Source organism: Mustela erminea, chromosome 3, assembly GCF_009829155.1.
Source record: "Mustela erminea isolate mMusErm1 chromosome 3, mMusErm1.Pri, whole genome shotgun sequence".
NCBI classification, from domain to species: Eukaryota; Metazoa; Chordata; class Mammalia; order Carnivora; family Mustelidae; genus Mustela; species Mustela erminea.
The window spans coordinates 58,125,764-58,150,491 of NC_045616.1; the positions used below are offsets into that span (position 1 = coordinate 58,125,764).

General features: G+C 41.1%; 1 non-coding gene and 1 pseudogene across 1 annotated transcript; one reads left to right on the forward strand and one right to left on the reverse strand.

The window, feature by feature from the left end:
- Positions 1–6,736: 6,736 nt before the first annotated feature.
- On the forward strand, positions 6,737–6,844 carry LOC116587293 (annotated as a pseudogene).
- A 17,147-nt stretch (positions 6,845–23,991) lies between these two features.
- On the reverse strand, positions 23,992–24,129 carry LOC116587346. Its single transcript, XR_004284375.1, has one exon. It is a non-coding gene; the product is annotated as a U4 spliceosomal RNA (small nuclear RNA).
- Between the last annotated feature and the right edge of the window lie 599 nt (positions 24,130–24,728).

The window sequence follows — 24,728 nt, forward strand, 5'->3', positions numbered from 1 at the left end:
ATTCCCTAGTTCTCTCTCCATGAGGCATTTAGAAGCAGGACTGGCCACTTTACAAGGAGTAAAGCCCCAGGGTGGTTGGCTAATTCAGGGGAGGAAGAGGTCTTAAGAAAGGAGACAGGCAGTGGACTTCCTCTGGCACTAATCGGGCACATAGATGTTCGGGCCTAATGAAATTTGAAAAAATAAAAACAGTGTAACCTTATTTGTGTCCAAGCTGGTAAAGCAAGTTATACCAGTTAAATGCGGGTATATCAGGATTTATTTTTAGCAGTTACCTACTGACTGATATTTGGGTTGTTTCCAATTTTTTGCTACTATAAGCCGTGCAGCAGAGAACAACAGTGTACAATTACATCTTGGTATGCTTGTACAAGCATCTCTGTAAAAAAATTTTTAAAATTCCTAGAAGTGAAACTCCTGGGGTTGGAAAATATTAAAAATGTTAACAAGCTCTAAGTAACAAATCATCCTACCATTTAATGCCACCTACAGCATCTCAGAATGCCTGTTTTTCCACACCCTTCACAATGAGACTTATTACTTTTGCCAATCTGATTGCCATATACATTGTCATTTTCATTGTCAATAATATAAATTCTTGATATGCAAGATAAATATTGTTCACTGCTTAGAATCTTTAGGAAGAGCCTTATTATAGGCTACGAAAAATCTGCATGATAGATGGAGGGGGAGATCACCTCATCCCTGGTACTGGTGAGGAGCGGAAAACTTGGGCTCAACATGCATTCTTCTGCTTCAAAATCCCTCCCTGAAACAACTGCAGTCATTGCTTGCATGAGCTGAAGTGTTTATAGTCAGTAGTGGAAGACGTAGATAATTGTTTTCACAAATTCCTGACTTCAGGAATGTGAGATCTTTTTAAAAAGATTTTGAGAGAGAGAAAAAGAGTGTGAGTAGGGGGAAGGGCAGAGGCAGAGTGAGAGAGAGAATCTCAAGCGGACTCCATGCTGAGCATGGATCCAGACACAGGACTTGATCCCACAACCATGAGACAACCTGAGCCAAAATCAAAAGTCGGACACTTAACAGACTGAGTCACCCAGGTGCCCCACGACTATAAGAACTTTTCACAGATTTCAAAATATGAGAATTGATAAGGTCAGTAGATCCTGAAAATGAATGCTTGGTATCACTCAAGCCCATATTCTTTCCATCAGGATTTTGGTCACAGAAAATGTCAACATTCTAACTGAAAAACTTACATATATTCAGGACCTAAAAAGAAAAACAAAAAATATCCACTAGAGTATGCATTTGTCACAACCCATCAAACTGTAGATTAAGATGTGTGTATTTCGCTGTGTGTAAATTTTACATAAAAAAGAACCCATAAAATCCTCAAAAAATTAAATATAGAATTACCATATGATCTAGCAATTCCACTTCTGGGAATATGCCCAAAAGAAGTGAAAGCAGGGACTTGAACAGACATTTGTACACCCATGTTCATAATAACAGCATTATTTCACAATAGGCAAAAGGTGGAAGCAACTCAAGTGTCCATCAATCGAAGAATGAATAAACAGCATGCGCTAAGTACATACAATGGAATATTATTCAGCCTGAAAAAGGAAGGCAGTATCGACATATGCTGCAATGTGGATGACCCTTGAAGACATTTTGCTAAAGGAAGTAAAAACATAAAAGAACAAGTATTGTATGATCCCATTTATATGGGTACCTTAAGTAATAAAAGTCATAGGAACAGAGAGTACAGTGGTGGTTGCCAGGGGCAGGGGGGAAAGAAGGGGTTTGAGGGGTTACTGTTTAATGGGTAACGAATTTCAGTTAGGGAAAATGGCAACTTCTGGAGATGAACAGTGGTGATGTTTGCACAACAGTGTGAATGTACTTAATGTCACAGAATCGTATACTTGCAAATGATTCAAATCGTAAATTTTATGTTACACATATTGTACCACACTAAAATAATTTTTTTAAACCCATAAGCTAATACTGAATTCTAATGCTAAGGTGTTTGGAGGTAAAATGCACTAATGTCTGCAACTTCTTTTGAAATGTATCTAAAAATGAATGTGAGTGATAGGTTGATAGAGGAATGAATGTATATGTGTTAAAGTAAATATGGCAAACGTAAATTGTATAATCTGGATGATAAAGGTATAGGTATTCTCTGTGTCATTCTTCCAACTTTTCCATATGTTTGAAAGTCTTCCTGGACACCTGGATGGCTTAGTCAGTAGAGCTTGATGTCAGGGGCTGTAGGTGTGAGCCCCACATTGGGTGCATGGATTACTTTTTTTTTTTTAAGATTTTATTTATTTACTTGAGAGAGAGACAGTGAGAGAGAGCATTAACAAGGAGAAGGTCAGAGAGAGAAGCAGACTCCCCATGGAGCTGGGAGCCTGATGCGGGACTCGATCCCAGGACTCCAGGATCATGACCTGAGCCGAAGGCAGTCGTCCAACCAACTGAGCCACCCAGGCGTCCCGGGTGCATGGATTACTTAAAAGAAAAATCAAAAAAAAAAAAAAAAAAAAAGACTTTTCTTAATAAAATATTAGGAGAAAATGACCTAGACTAAGACAAATTACTAGTTAATGGAAGAATCTTTTCTCTACCACAAATTCACCTTTCGCTTTGGTTAATTATGGGGAATAATTTTGCCATGGAGAGATTTTCAAGCAGAGCAAAGGAAATAGGACTGATTTTTTTTTTGTTTTTAATAACGACCACACAGGAACATTTATTTCACAAGTATTGGACAGGTATTGATTTACAAATGACTCCATGATATTAAAAATGAACTCAATATGACCAAAGTTGATAAGTATCTCTCTATATATATCAAAGGCAAGGGTCATGGTTCAGATTTTTCTTCCATTGGTAGGATTTGAGCATGCCTTGAGGAAAAGAACTCCAGCCTACCGGTCAAATGGAAAAATGATACAAATAGATTCACTATGATAACATGCTACTTTTGGGCATTTGAGAGACTAGAGGTCCTCCTAATAAATATTAGCTCATTGTAGAAGTATAGTAGATTATAAATAGCAGCTCTTCATTTCCTTGTAGAAACGTTTCAGAGAGCTCTACATTTTCCCCCCTTCAGTTCATTAAGAGATTAACAGAGAGAGATGGCCTTCATTTCTGGGACCTCTGCATTGTGGGCATGCTTAGGCAACGTTTATAATTGTAGAAGCACATGATCATCCTGTCCAGGTAACACTCTCATTGCATTGGAATAAACATCCAGAGTTTCAGAGGTGCAAACTCAGTGCACACAGGGGCAAGGAAGTAACCTTAATGAGTAACACCAGCCATTCCAAGGAGGAATTGTGGCCTCTTGGAAAACCCTTAACCTGACTAAAAGAGCAATCCATGATTCAATCTAAGCCAACTGGCCAATGACAGCCAGATATATCAGTTTTCTAAAAGCCGTCTGAAATCTGTATATTTATATAAAATCTTCCAAGTTTAAATGTGGGCAACAAATTCAAATGTTTCTCAAAAACACTGTATGGGCTAAATGAAATACCTTTGTTGATATTCTGGGGTCTGCAGGCTCCCCGTGTCCAACCTCTAATGCGTGTGTGCAGGATGGGACGGTCCAATTTTCTTTGAGGTTAACGTCCAGTAGATTTCAGATTTAGTACTGTTTCAACCCTTTGGAATTATATGTTCATCTTCACTGTCCCCAGTTTCTCCATTGTAAATGTGAAATACATTCAGGTCTTTATCACTTTAAATAAAAAGCAAATATTTGGCCACTGCAATGTTTACAATATTCATGCAGTTAATGTGCTTTAAAAGTTTGTTTTAAACTTCTACCAAAAAAAAAAAAAAGGTAAATCAACAAAAACATATAATTCAGGGAGCCCTCAATTTATTTACATGTAATGATCCCAAAATATAGATGTGTGGAACTAGGAACATAGTTTTCCATAAAATGACATTTAATGAGTACTGCCTCTAGATCTGTCCCTGTGTGAAGCCCTATTTAGTTCTCCTATCATTATCTTGACTTTACAGATGAGGAAAACAGGCTTAGAACAGTTGCATGACTTGCCAGGCTGGTAAGTGTCGGAGTCGGGAATCAAACACGTGTGAGGGTCAGCCTCCAAGGCCTGTTCTTTTCATTCTTCATTACTACAGCACCCGCAATGCAGTGTTCTGCCTGGTGTTAAGGCTGTCAGGACAGACTATGAAATACTGTTGTATCCGTAATGTACTTGTAGAACTATGTTCCTAATAATACTCTACTTCAACAGAATCCAGACTCAGGTACAGTTACGCTGCCGTTTTTTTTTTTTTTACTCCTCTTGCTCTTATGTAGGGAAAAATATGTTTAATTACCTGGGTGATACATAGATACATTCTCGTTTTGAAATACCCAAACAAAACAGTAGTCTACAGGGCAGGAGGGAAAATTCCCCTGGGCTTTCTCCCCCACTCCTGATCCCACTCCCTCTCCTATTTCTGGCTCTACCACTATCAACAGTATGGCTTGTTCCTTCCAGACTTTTCCTAGGCATTTACATACATATATGTACATACATAAATATGCATGGAGCTATGTTTCTATGGCAAATACATTCAGAATTCCACCTTGGGATGTCAGAACACTTTTCTGTTGCAGTCCTGGCAACTTCCCCAGCTCCAAGTCAATGTGGGAGGGTGGGGATGAAGGCGGCTTTATTAGTTATCTGTTGCTACATGACAAACTACCCTACAATTTATCAGCGTACCACAACGAACATTTATTAGCTCACATGGTTTCTGAGAGTCAGGAATCTGGGAGCAGCTTGGCAGGATGGCTCCAGGTCAGGATCTCTTATGAGGTGGCATTCAAGATGTCAGCTGGGGCTATAGTCATTTTGAGGATTCATTGGTGCTGGAAGATTCACTCCCAATTTGGCTCACTCAGTGGTTATTTGCTGGAAGGCCTTAGCTCCTCAGTGGCAGTTGGCAGGAATCCACATTTCCTTGCCATGAGATAGGTCCTTTCCATAGGGCTCTTTTGAGTGTTCTTATGGAATAGTAGCTAGTTTCCCCCACAGTGAGCAGTCCACAATTCATGAGGGAGGACAAGGAGGAAGCTGCAATGGCTTTTATGACCTAGTCTTGGAAGTCACAGACCATCGCTTTCACCAGATTCCATTCATTAGAAGCAAGTCACTTCCTTGGCCCACATTCAGGGGGAGGGGAGTTGGGCTTCACCTTTTGAAGAGAGGAGTGTCAAATAGGCAGACATATTTAACACCATTGCAAGAGCCATGTTGTGAGGGAGGAAAAATGGAGCAGGGCAGAGTCTATGATCAGGGCAGAATAATCCAAGTAACAGGGAGGAGGGTAGAGGTGCCGAGATAATGAGGTAATAGGATAGTGAGAGGTAGAATGGCCAGGCTGGCAATCCTGGCTGCACATTAGAATCACCTGGGGAAATTTTACAAGTACTCCTGCCCCAGGTCCCGCTACAGATCAATTAAATCAGTATTTCTGGGATGGAGGCCCAGGTATCAATATTGTTTAACAGCTCTCCAAGTGATTCTAATGTGCAGCCCGAGTTGTGAACCATGAAAGCGCAGAGGTGCTGGAGTCCAGCCGTGCCTGGGCTCAAGTCCCAACTATGTCAATTAAGTAGCTGTGTGATCTTAGGCAAGTTAATTAGCTTTTCTGTGCCTCATCTGTAAAATGAGGATCTCAGTAGTCCTTCCTTATAGGGTGGTCAGGAGAATCACCTGAGTTAACAACCTATGGCAATAGTTTTGAACAGTTCTCTGCACAATAAGTGCTGTGTAAATGTTACTACTGTGATGATTAGCAGCATGTGCTGGACTTTTCCTGCCTCCTGCTCGCCTCTCCAAGTGCCTAAGCTGGGAGAGGAGTATGGCTTCCTGTGCCCAACCCCCGTCCTTTTCCCTTGAAAAGGGTGCAGAACTCTTCACCACCATTCTCGGGCTCTATAAGCCCCACCGGCCTTCAAGCAGGTAAACTGAGAAGCTAAGCCGTTGCCACTGAAAGGACGGGCATCTTTAGAGGTGGGGAGACAGAGTAGCTCCTTGGGATATGAGAGGAAGGGAAATCCCCCTTCAGCTTCATAGAGAATTGAGATGCAACCTCTCATAGATGACAGCAGCACAATCTGCACACGTCTTGCAATGCCTTCAAGAAGGCTTTCCTGATCTCAAATTTCTCTGAACTCCTATACTACCAACATGGTCCCTGAATTATCTGCTGCCTGTTAAATTTATTTATTTGTCTTCTGTGCTTTCTCTCCTTCGACAGTAGGTCCTTTTAGAGGCAAGGACTATGTCTTCTCGGAGAAGTTATCAGTAGAAGCAGTGAGAAGAAGATGAAGGAAAATGGGATACCGTTTTTGGATTGTAGATACCTCTTTAATTCTTAAAAATGTATGTATGTGTATTGGGAAATGACTCTGCTTCTTTAACCCCTCCTCATTTCCCCCCATACCACTATATCCCTAAAACACCCCTAATCCCCAATATCATGGGGAAAAATAGCATGAGTGCTCTTTCTCCTGCTTTTACATCAGAGGTTAATAAATTGCCACTATTACAGGGTATTCCAACTAATATTGATGAGGCAGGTACAGAAATAAGCTAAGGGGTACTTCCTATAAAGATATGTGTTTCACATGCATAAAAGCGTTGCTCTGTAGGAAAGGAGATTTAGCTTTTTCAAGCCTACTAGGATAGATGGGGCGGGAGGGGCGGGGAGAATAAGGAATAAAATAATAAAGCCTTTTGGCTAAGATCAAGTGTAGTATCTGTTCTTATCAGTTTAATAAAGTAATTATAACACAATTGCTGACAAAATTTCTACAGAATTTTCACCCCGTTCTCCAACATTAAAATAATAATGATTTGAACAGACTGTATCTGTGTTCTCTTTTTTTAACCTCTCTTTTCTGCAAATTTACGATTTGGATCCTGAAAGTTAAAGATCTTTTCAATAAAATGTATCAGGCCAAAACATATTTAAAGCCCCCGATGTTTATTAAGTTAGAAAATGTGGTACTGATAGTTAAAACTATGACAATAAATGGCCTAATTTCAATAGTACTTGGGCTTAGTTTGAAAAATATAGACATGAACACCGTGGCTAAAAATTCCGGGTAGGTGGGGCCTGATCTCACGTATATCAGTGGTGTCAAAACATGAAGCTATCTTCTTAGCAAGTATCTAGATGCCGGAAAGGGGTCATTCTAGATCATGATTTCTCCTGGCTGAGTTCATTCGTTTCTGCCAAAGAAGGGAATCCTGAATTTTAAGCCTTATAAGCTAGAAATAAAATCAGCTTTAAACCTAAAAATTATTCTAGAGAAATACTGCCTTGTTGGTTGAGGCTATTGTAACTGTTACATACATACATAGCTTATTTTATTGGTGTGATTAAATGATTCCCATGCGTCCTTCTGAAACTTTCTGCAGTCATTCCTCATTGACTGCCATCTCAGCCAGAAGAAAAGAAAAAGTGATGAACTCCAGGCTTCTTCATCAATGAGCTCAGCCAATAAGCCAATAGAGGGTTCAGTGGACACCACTGACCTTCCTGGGAAAACGACTAGCATGAAAACTGAAGAAACGTGGCACAGAAACACAGCAGTAAAATTCAAGAGACTAAAATAAACTCGGTGAGCCTGCCTGGTCGCTAAACACTGAATACATTTAAGTGCTATTTTGACAAGAGAGCATGGCAGCTTTTTAAGAATTTCATTTTTAAAACTCTAATACGATTTTGTTCTTCTAACAGCATCATCCTGGGTCTGTGTTTGTTCCCAGTGAGGTCATTATTAAGTGAATTGAATTATTGTTCTGTTCAAATGACCTGTGCGTTCAACGTGTGCTGAGCTCTAGCAAGAAATGTTTTATGTATTATTGGGAGATGGCCATCTGGGGCATAAGCCAGGCCTCCTAACATGCAGAAATGTGGGGAGACAGTTTATGTTCAGTCTTATCTATGATCAGAATTCCATTTATAAGCTTTTTTTCATCCACTTGTCAACACTGCTCACTATAGCAACACTGAAAATGGCCAGAAATGAACAGATTTATCAGAACAATGTGAGGTCAGACTGTACATTTCAATTACTGTATATTGGATTTTTATCATACATTTTACATTTTATCCATAAAAATAGTAACAATGTAATAAAAATGGAAGTAGTTTTCTTTGATCAACTTCCATAGATTTCATGACTTTTATTAGATAAAGGGTCTCACATTATATATGTGTATTTTAAATATAACAGGGTTGTCCATGCCAAGAAACATGGATTAATTTTTTCAAGTCTGAAGAATACTACTCTTCCCCTCTTCCCTTTCCTGCATATTTAATGAGACAGCATGGCAGTATGTAAAATTAAATTTTAAACTTGAAGATTATTTTTAAGCCACAACCTTTTCATATATTTTTCAAGTAAACTTTTGATAACGCTAGAGGCATGTTAGACCAAATGAATGATTTTACAGTATCTTACGTAAGGTCTGTGTATGATATGACTGTACGCTATCTTTCATAAGGTATGTATCTTACATAAATATACCCAGATATTCTGTATTACAAACTGAAAAGATTTTCAGGTATTTTCCTCTGGTTGGTTTTCACTGTTGTTGCTCTGATACCTCAACTGACAATAGGAATTAATCCCAAAATGAAGTCTACAATATTACAAGGGGAAGAAGACTTCCACAAGTCCTTCTGACTTCCTTTCCTCCCTTTCCTCCCTCCTCTCCTTCCTTCCTTTCCTCCTTCCTCTCCTTCTTCTTCCTTTTTTTTTTAAAGATTTTATTTATTTATTTGACAGAGAAAGATCACAAGTAGGCAGAGAGAGAGAGAGAGGGAAGCAGGCTCCCTGCTGAGCAGAGAGCCCGATGTAGGGCTCGATCCCAGGACCCTGAGATCATGACCTGAGCCGAAGGCAGAGGCTTTAACCCACTGAGCCACCCAGGCGCCCCCCTCTTCTTCTTCTTCTTCTTCTTCCTTTTTTTTTTTTTAAATAAAAGTCTTCTAAAATAAAATCTTCTGAGTTGTATAAAGTAGTATTCACTTTGGTCATACAACTGTAGAGCTTAAATATATCTGGATTTTAACTTTCCTTGTAAGTGAGAGATGTTTGTTAGAGAAATGACTAGTATCGGCAAACAGGTAGGGAGATAGGCTTTGTTCACGAATGTATCCCTGGACTACTATTACACTCACTCACCTTGAAAGTATTGTAATGAAAACGAAGATGATGATGATGATGATGATGATATGGCAATAACTACTACCATTCAATGAACATAGTGTGCCTGCGACCAGGCTGTTTGGCAGGCATTGTCTTATTTACTCTTCACAACAATGCTCTGAAATCAGATAACGCCATCTTTAGATGAAACCAACGTTTCTGAAGCTAAGAAACTTATCCAAGGTCAGCTATGTGGATAACACCCCAGATATATGTGATGGTGGAAAGGGTAGATTATGTGGGGACTATTCCCGGTTTCTACTAGTCAAGAGTATAAGTCAAGCCAAGTAGAGACCAAAGGCTTTGCTGTGGCTGTGAACAGCCTCAACACTGAGTTTAAAAGTGTCCATCCTGGGCGTCTGGGTGGCTCAGTGGGTTAAGCCGCTACCTTCAGCTCAGGTCATGATCTCAGAGTCCTGGGATGGAGCCCCGCATCGGGGGTCTCTGCTCAGCAGGGGGCCTGCTTCCCTCTCTCTCTCTCTCTGCCTGCCTCTCCGTCTACTTGTGATCTCTCTCTGTCAAATAAATAAATAAAATCTAAAAAAAAAAAAAAAAAAGTGTCCATCCTGGTCTTGCTTTTTGTAGTATCTGAAGCCCTTGGCTCGGACCCAGATCACTTCAGCAAGCCCTTGCCCTCTATCTTCTCCATTGCCAACCCTCTGGTGCACTTTAAATTTTCGGTTGCAAATGTGTATTTAAATATTTGTTTGATGTTGCATATCATGACGCTTCATTCCTACTGTTTTGGAACACGCATCTCTTACAGTGGACAAAATGGAATGTCTGCCTCGTTCTAAATTCCCCAGCTTTCATTATTATGGCTCAGGGCAGGGCTCTGATGAGACTAGAAACTGTGCCTTGTCCAGAGAGGTTGGCTGGCCACCCACAAGTGGCCAGAAACAAGGGACTCTGCACAATAAGAACAGCAGTATCATTAGCTGACCTCCTGGGATCTGAACTGGAAAACTGGGAGAGTATTGATCAATAAGAGTGAAGGCAGAATAAAACAGACACTCTGAGGAGCAGAGATGACATGCACCAGAGGCCAGAAGAGACAGACCTAAAGAGCTGCTGGCTCTAAACCTGTCCCAGTTTTTCCATGGCTTTCCACTTATAATCTCTGCATATGTGTGCTTGGACTTTTTCTTAGGGAGACCTGAATGAGGCTCTCTCTGTTCCTTGTACCCTCAAGAACCTGGCAGTCCATATAAGCATCTCATCACCAGCACCCTTCTGTGGCTTCTTTTTTCCACCTCTGTCTTGATGGTTTGATTAAGAGGGATAATAGCCAGGATTCTCTCCTTTGCAAGTGATAGAAACCCAACCACAACCACCCCAAGAGAGAAGCAAACTACAAACCAAGGTGAGGGCGAGAAGATGAGAGATGTGCCACAGGACTATCTGCCAAGGGAAGAGGGTCACGTACCACCTCTGTGGCCCAAGAACACAATGCTCCGTAAGCCCACCAGGAATAAATGATTGGAGTCGGGGGAAGAGTAGTTCTCCCAGAGAACAGGAATGCTCTTCTGTGCAGACAAAACAAAATGTATCTATGAAAGGAGGTGTAGCTGTACAACTTTACTATACTATTTACAAAGCGGGAGAAATGCAAATTGCTCCTAGTCTTATTTCCCAAGGTCGTCATGCAGACCTGCTCCACCCGCCCTGCCCCATGTCAGATCACTGGCTCACCTTCACCACCTGAAGACATTCGCTCCACCTTCGCTCAGTTTCACCTTAGTCGTCTTCACCACCGGGCCCAGCAACTTGAATGAATTGAGGACCTCAGAAGAGAGCAGCAGAAGCTCTTTCTTCAGGCTCTCCGTTGTGTGATCCATGGAACCAGCAGCAGCACCTGGGAATTAGTTAGACATGCAGATTTTTAGGCTTCATCCCAGACGTGCCGAATTAGAAACCCTAGGGGTAGGTTCCAGAGTCTGTGTTTTAACAAACTCTTGCGTGATTCCGAAGCTGGCCAAAGTTTGAGGGTTTCTGCTTTAAGCCATCCTTTCAACAGCCCCTTGTTTAGATGGTTTATTCAAAGTATTCCCAAGTGAAGCCTGCACAGGAAAGTACACATTCTCATTGCAAGAGTACCTTGCCATGAATGAGCCATATGAGAGAACCCTATAGAGTGTCTTTAACTGCCCTGCCCTGACCCTTCGAATTCTCCTTGGATCTCCTTAGCTGCCCCAGGCGGCAACAAATGGATGCATCATAGTAGCATCGTGCATAGTGGGACTACAGAGTGGACACACAGAGGCCCTGCTGAAACACACATGGTGATGAAAGGCCAACATTTTTTGACCCAGCAGCCTTCACTTGGGAATGCTTTGAATAAACCATTTAAACAAGGGGCTGCTTATACTCTCCGGCTCTCTCTGTCAAATAAATAAATGAAAGAAAGAAAGAAAGGGAGGAAGGGAGGGACGGAGGAAGGAAGAAAAGGAAAAGAAAAGAGAAACGAAACGAAGCCACACCTAAAGTCTCTGTGTCCACAAGGAGCGTGTAGAGCTGACACAAAGAAGTGCCCCTGAGTATACTTCAGATATGTGACCAGGGGCAATGGCAGAGAGAGAGAGAGGGAGAGGGAGAAGCAAAGCAGGCTCTCCGCTGAGCAGGAGCACATACCCAGGGTCAATCCCAAGACTCTGGGATCATGACCTGAGCTGAAGGCAGATGCTTAACCCACTGAGCCACCCAGGTGCCCCTTAGGGGTGGTTTCTGGGAGAAACCTCATCTTCTTTATGTGTCTAACAGGACTTGCTTAAGAAACCTCATGGGCTTAAAGAAGAAAACTGAGTCCCAAGTGTCTTCTTGCCCAGTTTTCCTTTTTTATATTGTTAGAAATCTGAGCTCATGTTTTGTTTTTTTTTTCCCCTGCACCATTAGCATCATTATGGTATCTTGTAAATGCTGCGCTTCCAGTAAGTGTGGCGGAGACAAACGCTGGTGACCTTCACTGCTCTTGCTTCAAACCATCGGTACTGGTTTCTGGCCTCTTCATTTAGGAATAGATATCTGTTTGCATATCTTAAAGTTCCAAAAGTTAAGATGTCCCCATGTACTACTTAACCAAAAAAATTATTCCAAAACTGTTTGATATTTAGAACATGAACTTATATCAATATGTACAATGCAGACCCATGGTTGGGCAAGTAAAATTATTCGAACACCAAAGATCATAAGTATTAATAGCAAATGAGTTTTAATTTTTGTCCTTAGGATCCTTTGGGTGCAAGAATTCTTGTCCAGTCATCTAATCTACAATTTCACCTTTAAACCGAAACTGCTTCTGCCAGGAAGGAGTTCTCATCCCAGAGTAAAAGGATTTGCAAGCAAGGATTCATAACAGAAGTGCCATCTCAGCCTTATTGGTGGGATTGCAAAGTGATAATTTAATTTAATTACATGATAATTTAATATCCCCTGTGTTTCCCTGAGAGTACTTCGAGGACAGTGTTTGGAGTGGCAGCTAGGTCTTTCACAGTGTAGTTATTCTAGGGAAAGGTGAGACTGTACCCACAATTACTAGTTAGTTTTTTTTTCTTTTAAATCTTAATCTCTGAAAACATCTAGCTCATGTTAACACAATTTTTTTTTTTTTTTACATAAAATAACAACATTTTTTTCAAGGTCATTCATTTGCATTCTTATAAGCAGAGTTGCTCTTCCAGAAAATAGTTGACTATTTGTTTGACCACGGACTTAAGCTTTCTTCTCTAAAAGAGGAAAAAGAGACAGCACCTCCCCATTCCTTAGTTATATCACCAGTTTCCAAACTGCCTAGAAATCTGTTGTCTTGGCTTCTTCAGTTAATTCAGGGAGTAAAAGACAGATAGGACTTATGCCAGATTTCATTTTGTAGTGAATTATTTAAAATTGTTTAAAAGGATAAATATGCTGGAAATTAAATGTGACAGACTGTTAAAAATCGCCCAAGGCAATTTTTAGAAATCTTCAGATTTCTACTCTACTACCTTGGGTAAGGAAAAATGGTGATGCTGATTACAAAGAGAGGAAAGTCAGAAGGAAAATTTAACTTGTTAAGAAGAGGCTGAGTTTAGTTCCCATGTGGCGAATTTGTGGTATAATCCAATGTAATGGATATGGTGTGCCCCCAAATTCCACCTTCAGGACCCAGGTACTTATTCTCCCAGCTATTAGGGTCGTTACCTGTTGACCACTCAGAGCTGAGTCTCTCTCTAGAAATGGCCTTTAGCCAAAACTGTCTTGCCCAATGTTATGTTTCTTTCTGCAGGGGTAGCTCACATCCCATGACTGGTTGAGGAGGGGTACCAAGTCCCAGCCCTCTTGCCTCAATCTGGGGACCTCTCTGAGGCACAATCCATGTTCAGACGTCGGTGGGATTGGCTGCAGCATTGTTGCAATAGCATCACAACTGAACCTCACCTTTGGCCCAATCTTGCTTTCCTCACCCACTTACAAGTGTTGTTTTCCAAAGCACATCCTGACGAAATTCTTGAACACTTATTTTCATCTTTGTTTCCTGAGGAATCAAACCTAAGATACCCAGGAACCAAACAAAGATGCTAATGTGGGGGGAGGAGACAGGTAAAAGGAGTTACTTCAATTTTAATAAAGTAAATTTCTTTTAAATTAGAAGCTTTCAGTTTTTAGCATCCCTTAAGGCTGATTTGATGTGAATAACACCAGTATAAAGCAATTAGCGAAGTATTTATTAACTACCCATTAGGTAAGTAGTTTCTGAATGGCAATCCTCCTAAACAGTGTAACTCATTTATAATATAACCTGTTGGTACTATTCAGATGATTTATCAGTTTTGGTAACAAGCTCATTTTTACAAAAACTGCATAGATAAAACCACGTGATTCAAAGGGCAGGAAAGTGAGTTACTGACCAGTATGGACCTCGTCTGATAGTTTCCCATAAGCAATCAGAGCCATACACAATTAGCCCCTCATGAAATCTATTAAAAATGTACTTTTTTGTATTTTAATCACCTAATGGGACAAAGTCCCAGGTCAAAGTCCTCTGTGTAATGATTATATCCAGTGTGATCAAGACATGTAGCGCGGTTTTATAGATAATATTGTGAGAACCAAGTGGGATTCATTGAGAGGTAAGAGCCTGAATGCAGTATCTCTCATCTCCATGTTTCTTCCTCATTAACATTTGTCCCAGGGCAACAAGAGCTGCCCTACTGTTCTACTGTTACCTCTGCTGGTGAGAACCCAATGCAGGTGGCCCAGCAGGACTAGAGAAGACCACGATGTTGATGCCCAAAGCGTACAATCTACAGAACGACTTCTGTGATTCATTTCATTTTTGCAAGCCCAGCTGTTCAGGATTTGCTCACTTGCCAGTGATGTCCTGCAGACTTGGGTTTGGGAACCCAGAAAAATAGCTAATTATCCCAATTTTTTAAAGTGATGAAAAAATACACATTTGCTATAACTCCTCATTATTTCAACTCTGGGACCTCCAAAATCTGTGGTGTTTCCTGTATAATGCAGCACCTCTCAACCATGACAGACCACATGTACTAAAATGCTGAGAGAAATACACTGCACAGAAGACGAATTTCAGCAGTTTCGTTCTATCTCTTTCTGTAATTTGATATTAAAAATAGTGATTTAACATTTTAATGTGACATAGTTGACAATGCAGGTTTGTGCAATGAAAAGATAATTACTATAATGTTTTAAAATATTTCATTACTGCATTTTTAATAATAAAAACAGTAAAATGCTTCTGCATTTTAGTCTCAGCCTGAACTTTAATAATCATTCTTATTCAAATGACAGGATGTGGAACTGTCGAGTGTTGTATATATACCCATGAATGATTTAGGGGAACTATGAAATTATATTAAATTTGAAGAATACAGTTTTGCGTAGAGGGGATAAAAACCCTAATGACTTCACAGGAGAAATATTTATTGGGATATCATGTTACCTTTGTTTGTAGCATAATGGTCTCAGAGGGACAAAGTGAGATTATTTTGATGGTAAATTTATTACATGGTTTTTAGGGGCCTGGGCCTGAGGGATCTTGTTGAAAAGGGTTTTGTGATCTGAGAAGCTATAAGGAACTTTGGCCTCTCACAGAGTCTCCACAGGGTGAATTGCTGTCCTTAGAGAAATAAAACAGATGCTGCCCAGGGAGGGGAGCGAATGTCTCAGGTTGGTGTCAGCTCACCAAGGAGGGAAGCAAACGGCACATATTTCGCTTCTGTCAAAAATGCTGTATTTCCTTTCAGATAGCAACTCCCAAGCATTCTTCGTCTCTCTTCGTGTTAAAAGCTCAGGCTCGAGCATTGAACCACTTGAGCTGGAATTCTGGCTCTACCATTTGCTGGCTATTTGACTCCAGCAAATTACTTGAGCCTCTGGGGCCTGTTTCCTCATCTGCAAAATGGGGACAATAATAAGACACAGCCCACGGCGTTGTTATGAGGATTATGGGGTATCTACCTGAGTGCCACTCAGGTAGATCGGTAGATACACTGTGCCTTGGCACATGATTAAGCTCTGCAACAATGGCAGCCATTATTATGATTGTAAATAAACACTTTTTTTTTTAAGATTTTATTTATTTATTTGACAGAGAGAAATCACAAGTAGGCAGAGAGGCAGGCAGAGAGAGAGAGAGGGAAGCAGGCTCCCTGCTGAGCAGAGAGCCCGATGCGGGACTCGATCCCAGGACCCTGAGATCATGACCTGAGCCGAAGGCAGCGGCTTAACCCACTGAGCCACCCAGGCACCCATAAATAAACACTTTTAAAAAGTCCTGTTTTGTCTGTGTGTGTGCAACAGAGAACCAAGAGGCATGACTTGTGAAATAGGGCCTGTACTTTTTAATGCCTTAAGTGTGAGAAAAGAGCCAGCGTAACGCCGGAAGTGGATGACCTCTCTTATGGCCACTGTACATCCTGGAGGTTTAGAGGAAGCAGCCTCAAGCTGAGTCCCCAGGATAAGAGAGAGCCTTCCAGACTGCTGCTCTCTCACTACTCACATCTCTAGCATGGTTCCCCAGGAGCCCAGAAATTCTGGACTCGTTGCAGGCCATAGTGACCATGTGTTAGAGTTTGCCCCCATCTGCAACCTGTCCTCCAAAAGAAGTCATTCTCCCAACTGTACTTGGCAAAAATGTGCCTGGCTCCTTTTCTCTGCTGCTCTTTCCCACCCTGTGACCACCATCTGGAAGCTTTGCCTCACCCCAGATCTGTGACCAATCATCCCTACTCAGAGGGAACTGAAGAATCAGGATAACTTTGGTGATAACTTTTCACCATGTTGATTCTTCTGCTTTGATTATTTGTGCCAGTTCTAGTAATCATAATGACAACAATTATCTTTTTTAACAGCTAGTCTGTGCTAGCCCTGTTCTAATCACTTTACATGTAGTAACTCTTTTGCTTCTCACAAAACCTTATGAGGTAGATACTATTATTATTCTCATTTTGTATATGAGGACATTGTGGCACAGGGACACTAAGTAACTCGACCAAAGTCATACAGACAGTGAGTGACAGAAGGGAAATTTGAAACTAGGCAGGCTGGTTGTACAAGCCAAGTGCTTAATTACTTCCTCCCTAACAAGCTTCTCTTTTATTCGTCTGTCCCAGCCCCTAGCTTGCTCTTACATTACAAAGATCAAGACTCTAATATGTTCTATCTGTCTCAGTGCTGGGTGATGAGCTGCCTGAGGTCTCAGGTCCTCACCACAAATCCCTGGGGCCTATAGCTAGTAGTCCTGCTCCTTCCACCTAATTTTAGGTCTCTTTCTTCTAGATCCCTACCTAAAGAGATGCTTGGGATGCTACCTAAAGCCTGTCTCTGCACATTCCAGATGCCACCTTTCTGGTAGAGTTTCCTCCATCATCCACGGGGACTTTGGTCTCCAAGCCTCTGCTCATCTACATTGGATCTCTCACATCTGGGCTCAAGCTCCTATAGGCATAGCTCCAACCATAAAGCCTCCATTCTTTTTAAATTTTTTTTTCCTTTTCTTTTTAAAAAATATTTTATTTATTTGAGACAGAGAGAGAGAGGGACCACACACAAGCAGAGGGGAGGGGCAGATGGAGAGGAAGAAGCGGGCTCCCCACTGAGCAGGGAGCCCAATGTGGGGCTTGATCCCAGGACCCTGAGATCATGACCTGAGCTGAAGGCAGACACCTAACTGAATGAGCCACCCAGGTACCTCTCAAGTTCCATTCCTGATGTGCCATGCTGGGTCAGTTTCTGCAAGGACTGCCCTGGCTGTGAAAGAGAGTGGCCACATCATTTTCAAACCTGCTAATTCTTCTCCTTCCTTCCACAACTGAGTCTGGAGAGGGCTGTTATAGAGAGTCAGCATTAGAACTTAAGATACACAGAGTGAGCAGAGAATCTTCCAAAAGTTTCTCTGTAATAGTGCATGTTGAGGTTACTGGTCTGTCCAACCTGTGTGGACAGGTTTCCAGCCATGTAGACAAGAAGAGCAAAGATGACTAAGCCCCTCAAATATGAATAAAGAAAATATTCAACATATCCTGAAGACTATACCACATCCTCTGAGTAGGAAAGGGGAACTTAGGACTGCTGCATGAAAACGATCCACTAGATGCTTTTCAATCTAATCCCTAAGATATCCAAATGTCAAGTATCCCATGATGTTTTGCTAGGTCAATTGAAACTAACTGAGCAATAAAATATATCTAAAGCAGTAGGAGACTAGGAGAGTTAGGGGACTCCTGAGTCATGAAAGCACATACCTGATGAACAGGTCAAAAAAATTCCCCCGTCTAAAAGGCAGAATGTTAAACATTTTGAGAGGTAATAGATTCCCAGCATAGAAGGTGAAAGGGTCACCACCTAAGATAATTAGCCTCCAGAGCAGGACCACACATGTCTCAGGGTCAAGCACATTGCTGACATGAGAGGAAGACCTGGGACATCAGAGCTGCCTAAAAACTCAAAGGATAGTCTGCAAAGCCTTTGGTAAAAGCACAGAAAGTCCTTAAAAAGAAAAAAAGGCAGGCCTAGTCCATTCAGAAGAGACGTTACAGGAAGGTAGAGAGGGTAAAAGTCATGGCAGAGTTGTTAAGATCAGAAATCATAAAAGAAGATATTTTCGGTTATATTCACCAAAAAATTAAATTCTCTGTAAAGCTAAGAGCACTATAAAAAAAAAATTAAAAGTTAAACAACAAGCAAGTTATAAAGGCTCCCTCCTTCCCCCTCGCCCCATAGCCTGCCCCTGCCTATGTTAGCAGAATTCTCCACTCTATGACTCTAGATTAACCCAGGGTCTCTTTTCCACTGCAGGAGAAGAAAAGTCCCCGTATTCACCTTTTCAGCTTTCAGGCAACTAGGATGCAGGTTGTGACAAAGGATCAGCAAGCAGACCCTCTGGCCCAGGACTCTGAATCAGGGACACAAGACAGCCCATTTTGGTGGCAGTAGCTGCAAGTGTGGAGGGCCAGTGAGGGTAGAGGTGCTGAGAGTGGTTTTCAGCATCTAATGTCAGTATCAGTGGGACCCTCACCAGTTGGTTCCTAAGCGTGGTTTGGCTGCTGTCTACCCGACCTCCCTTTGTGCTACACTATTTTCAGAGCCCAGCTTCATAGCTTTTCCCATGATTCTGTGATTTACCAAAAGCCCTTTCAAAACACTGTTTTTTTTTTGTTGTTGTTGTTTCTGTTTTTGTTTTGCTGGAATAAACCAGTTACCTTCTGTTGCACACACTCAAGAACCCCTAACAATACAGTGGGAAATTTACTGTAGTGTTTTAGGGGCAAAAGCAAAATACCCTGAAAATACACATGGTTTTATCAATTTAATAAGGGAAGATGAATATTTCAAAAGAAAACAGGGCAAAGGATATGGACAGACAGTTCACCAAGAAGGAAACACAAGTGGCCAATAAACATAGGAAATGACATTTACCCTCTCATTTCCAAGATGCATATTTTACAAATATTGTTGAGAAATTATTCTTCTCATATCATACTGACACACATTAAGAGTGCCAATACTCAGCATGTTGAAGCTGTGGGTAACAAGTTTATTTGGGGTATAAAATAACAGAACTTTTCGGGGCAAGGAGGAGGGGGGCATCTGATACTGTGTATCAAAATTTAAAGTGTTCCTATTGGCCCAGCAATTTTGCTTGTAGGAATCTACCCTGAAAAAAAGGTCCATGAATCTCAGGTCCCAGTGGTCTATTAGAATACACAGTTCAGGGACACCTGGGTGGCTCAGTAGGTTAAGCAGCTGCCTTCGGCTCAGGTCATGATCCCGGCGTCCTGGAATCGAGTCCCGCATCGGGCTCCTTGCTCAGCAGGGAGCCTGCTTCTCCCTCTGCCTCTGCCTGCCATTCTGTCTGCCTGTGCTCGCTCTCTCCCCCTCTCTCTCTCTGATAAATAAATAAAATCTTAAAAAAAAAAAAAAGAATACACAGTTCATAAATTCTAAGTAAATTCACAGTTCAAAGTAATTTCAAAATAACTCCTGTCCTTTACTTATTTACTTATTAGCATCGAACACCATGGAAAAGATGGACTCACAGAATTATATATTCGATCTCTTTTCATCCTCTTTCCCAATTCACTACCCTTGTGCTTTGAATCTGCCCTCCTCAAATACTCTGCCCTAAAGTACTCCTCCTGCCTCTGCCCCAGGCAACTCTACTCTCTCCCTTTGCACCACAGAGACCAAGAATGTGTCTTCTCTACAAGTGAAGGGACCAGCAGATATGGAAGGGAGGAAGAAAAGAATGGGAACATTCACAAATTGATAATCCTTGTTTTAATCCCACCTAGCAATAAGTAGAGAAGAATTCCAAGAAATATATCTCAATCCTTACCAAACTTTCCCCTCACTCCACTCTAGCTACCCTGACTCTTCACTGTTCTTCCCGCCTTTGCGCTGGCTGTGCTGGCCACGCTGCAATTCTTTTTTTTTTTTTTTCCATTTTATTTTATTTTATTTTCAGTGTTCCAAAATTCATTGTTTATGCAGCATACCCAGAGCTCCATGCAATACGTGCCCTCCTTAATACCTACCACCAGGCTCGCCCAACCCCCCACCCTTTTCCCCTCCAAAACCCTCAGTTTGTTTTCTGAATAAATAAACAGGACTGGACGTCCCATCCCATTCAGGTCTTCACTCACATGTCACCGACCTTGCCTGACATCCCATTTAAAACTGCAATCTGCAGGGGCACCTGGGTGGCTCAGTAGGTTAAAGCCTCTGCCTTTGGCTCAGGTCATGATCCCAGGGTCCTGGGATCGAGCTCCGCATTGGGCTCTCTGCTCAGCGGGGTGCCAGCTTCCTCCTGCCTCTCTGCCTACTTGTGACCTCTCTCTCTCTCTCTGTCAAATAAATAAAAAATATCTAAAAACAAAACAAAACAAAACTGCAACCTGCAGCTCTTCAGTTCTTCCTCTCCCTCCTGCCTTTATTTTTCTTCATGGCACTAACCAAAAACTAACCTTCTATACATTTATAATTTACATTTACATCCATTCATTCCTCGTGTCTCTCCTTGCCCACTAGAATATAATCTCCCTGAAGGAGATGTTTTTGCCTGTTTTGTTCAGTGTTTTATCCCCAGTGCCTAGAAGAGAAATTGATACATAGCAGATGCTCAAAAAATATTAATGTTTATGGTAAAGAAAAACAGAACACACAGAATGTTCTATAAATTACAGATTCATTAAATATATTGCACTATTTTCACACAATGGATTGCTTAGCACATCGTGGCAGGCAGAATAATATTTTATTCTGATCATAAGATATCTATCCCTAATTCCCAGACCTATAAATGCAATCTTGTTTGGAGGAAGGATCTTGCAGGTGTGATTACTTAAAGGAATTTGAGAAAGGAGAGCTTATTCAGGATTACTGGGTGGGCCCTAAATGTTACCACACAAAAAGTCTTTTTTTTTTTTTCCTTTTTTTAAGATTTTATTTATTTATGAGAGAGGGAGAGAGAGAGAGAGCCTGCGAGCACGAGCAGGGGTCAGAGGAAGAGGCAGGAGCTGACTCTCCACTGAGATGGAAGCCTGGAATGGGGCTTGATGCGGGGCTCCGTCCCAGGACCTGGAGATCACGACCTGAGCCAGAGGCAGACACTTAGCCATCTGACCCACCCAGGCATCCCACAAAGTGTCTTTATGAGACAGAGGCTGAGAAGGAATAAACATAACACACAGAGAAGAGGGTAACATGAAGGCAAAGCAGAAGGCTATCTAAAGATTGGAGTGGTACGGCCATGAGCCAAGGAATGCCAGCAGCCCCTAGAAAATGCTGATACCCTGCTTTCCACCCAGATATCTGATACTGATTTCAGATTTCCGGCCTCCAGAATTGTGAGAGAATACATTTCTGCTGCTTTGAGTTAGCGTTTGTGGTTACTTGTTAGAGGGGACACAGAATACTGATATACACTCCCAGCTCTTAAAGTGCTATTTTGGATTGTCCTAGGAATGACATTCTTTCTCCCAATTTGGCACCCCAAGTATACCTCTTACTTAGTATATAAGGGAACTGTTTAGTCCATTATCACAGTAAGTCCAGTGCTAATGATTATCCTGACTCCCTGCTTTGCCTTCTCTAACACTTAGACTTTTGTTGGTATGGGTGTAGGTAAGCCGAAGTTTTTCTTTGGTGTTTGGCTAGAGTAGAACAGTTATTGTCTAAAAGTTTTGTCTTTCCTGGCTGCCCCTCTCCTTGTCCTTTTGCTAGAGAGAGTAGGCTTTTTGGTTGAAGCTCTTTTCACCTATGCTCTTTGGTGTTTGGGGGTTGCTGACTTCCGCAGTTCTGAGCCTAGGATAAATGTACAAAAAGAAACCAAGGGCACCAACCACACTGTTCCTCAGATCTTGAGGGTCCCTATCAAGTTTACCTTCTCTCTGTCTTTCAGTCTTCTCATGCTTGTTTTATATAGAATATCCAGCGTTTTCAACTGTTTTTAGTTGGAGGAAAATCACATCTACTCCAGCTTCCTAGGAGTGGGAAATTCTCAGTATCTTTAAGTGTGAACAAATTCTGTTTTATTTGGGGTTTTCCATGTATAGAAAGAATGAAGGAATAGAATATTTGGAGAGCTCCAAGAAGCAGAGAAACTTACTTCTCTTCATTTTCTTCAACCCCCACAGTCACGCTGACCCTCTCTTAATACTTGATGCATAATTTCCTTATATAATATAACGTTTGTACATGTTCTTAGCTATTTCTTGTAAGCCCAGATCCACTATGAAGTCTTTAGCAAAGATCACATATTATACTTTTTTTTCCAACCTGGTTAACCACACAGGAGGTGTCTAATAATTGTTGATTGAATACATAAAAAGAGTATGTACCACAAACCAAGCAATATGGGAGTGTTAGAGATCTGCACAGGGGGAAAAAAAAATCACCATGTCTCAAGGGCCTTAAAGTCTAGCACGGAATGAATTATCTCTGGCATCTCTTTTATGACTGGTCCACCAGCTTGATTTTGTATGACAGAGATGAAGAATTTGCTCACTGTATGGAATTGGAACCCAAACCCTAATCAAACCATGTGGCATTCTGGACTTTTATAAGTTGAATGGTACTTGAAAACAATGAAGGCTGGCAGATCTCATAGGTCCATTTGCTCAGACATTTCTTTTTAGTTTTTTCTCTGGAAAAGACTCAGGTACTCTGTGATATCCAGAATAGGCAATCTTACAAAGTTAATCCCTTACCACACAGTCAGGCATACGTATAGGCTAAGTCCCTTACCACACAGTCAGGCATACGTATAGGCTAAGCCATATGTCAGTTCCATAGAGTACTTCTGACTAACCCTGGGAGGGACCAGGTCATAGAAAGCTTATGAAAAGACTGAATTCTTTCAAGCAGTGACTGACAGCTTCAACAGGCTGTCTGAAGTGGACAGAGATGGTCATCGGTCCATGGAGCCACCATTACTCCTGGAATAACACAGTAGTGATTATGGCCTTTACAGTTTCCTTCTGAATACCAATACCCCACAGACAATAACAAGTTTCTTTCTCTGAGTTTTCAAGGCTGGCATGTCTCACCCACCAGGGGCTTTAACATAAATGGACAGAGAAACAAATTATCTTTGCATCTAGAATACAGATAATGCCAGGACTGTGGCCATCTTGTTCTAATTTTGAATCCTCCTTGACTTTTTTATAAATTGTTTAACCTCTTTGTACCTTCTCATTGGGATGTCATAAAGACTACCTCTCAACTTGAATGTTGTAAATGAGACATATATATCAGCAGAGACTTTTTTGATGTGAGGTACACTCATGAGAAAAAGTACTGTCCTTGGGTTTCTAAACTATAAAGTTTAATCTTCAGTCCCCAGTGTCTGAACTCTTGGTTGATTAATTCATATAAAATCTTCACACTTTCAACAGTTTTCTCCTTTTCATTCCCAATCCAAATCTCAAGGACAATATACAGAAATTAATTTTTAGGTTAGAATGGGAGAAATTGTGTTGACTTCCTTCAGAGAATTAATGTGGAGTTAAATGTAATATTTGCCGTCCCTATAATGCTTTTGCTAGCAGTTGTCCTTGTCATTTTTATTTTAATCCTTTATGTCTGCTTTTACAGCAACTATTTTAATTTAGATTTTCAAGTATTTTACAGTAGTATTAGGTAGAGAGGGGGAAATGGCCAGTGTATGGAGACAATCCGGTTACCTAGATTGGTTGAATATTGTTGAGTGGGCTGGGTTTTCACCACCGCTACTTGGAATGTGGAGATTCTAGCTGACTAATATTAAGGGACACTTTCTGTGATGGAGAATTCATAGTCCTAGAAAAATAATATCGTTAACTGTACATTTTAATTAGCAATAATTGTGCCTCGGATAAACCTCATTGGCGATGATACTGCCACTGTGCAAAGCTTAACTGTACATTTTAATAGGAAAATTTTTGTTCCTCCGACACTTAAATTCATTTAAAGTTGTGATGACTCTAGGAGTTCAGAAACTTGGTATTTGGCATTCCCCTACTTCCCCCGGTTCTAATGTTGACAGCTTTTTGAATGAATTCAGTTGTTGAATTCTGACAATTTGTTTACCATCTCTATGTATCTGTGGGGTATTGTGGGTCATGGTGCGGGGGTGGGCGGTGGGATGAAAGGATGAAAGGATGGATGTGGAAGTAATTTATCAACTATAAGGGTAGTTTAGTGTTATACCCTTTGTAAGCTTGGGAATCACAGCCATCACCATCATCATACCACATTTACCTGTGTCAGGCTGCACCTCAACCACTGCAGACGAATTTTCCTTCCTCTCTTTGCTTCAGTCATTTCAAAATCCTCTGTTAGTAATCTTTCTCTCCCATCACTTCAGTCTTTTTCTCCTTCAAACCCCTCCTCTGTCTTCTGGATTAAGCAACCTCACATCTTTCCAAAAGATTCATTTTCCCCTATAAGGCTTTTTCCTTGACCATCACAATAATCTCAAAAATGCCCAGTGTCAGTGATGACTGATGGCAGA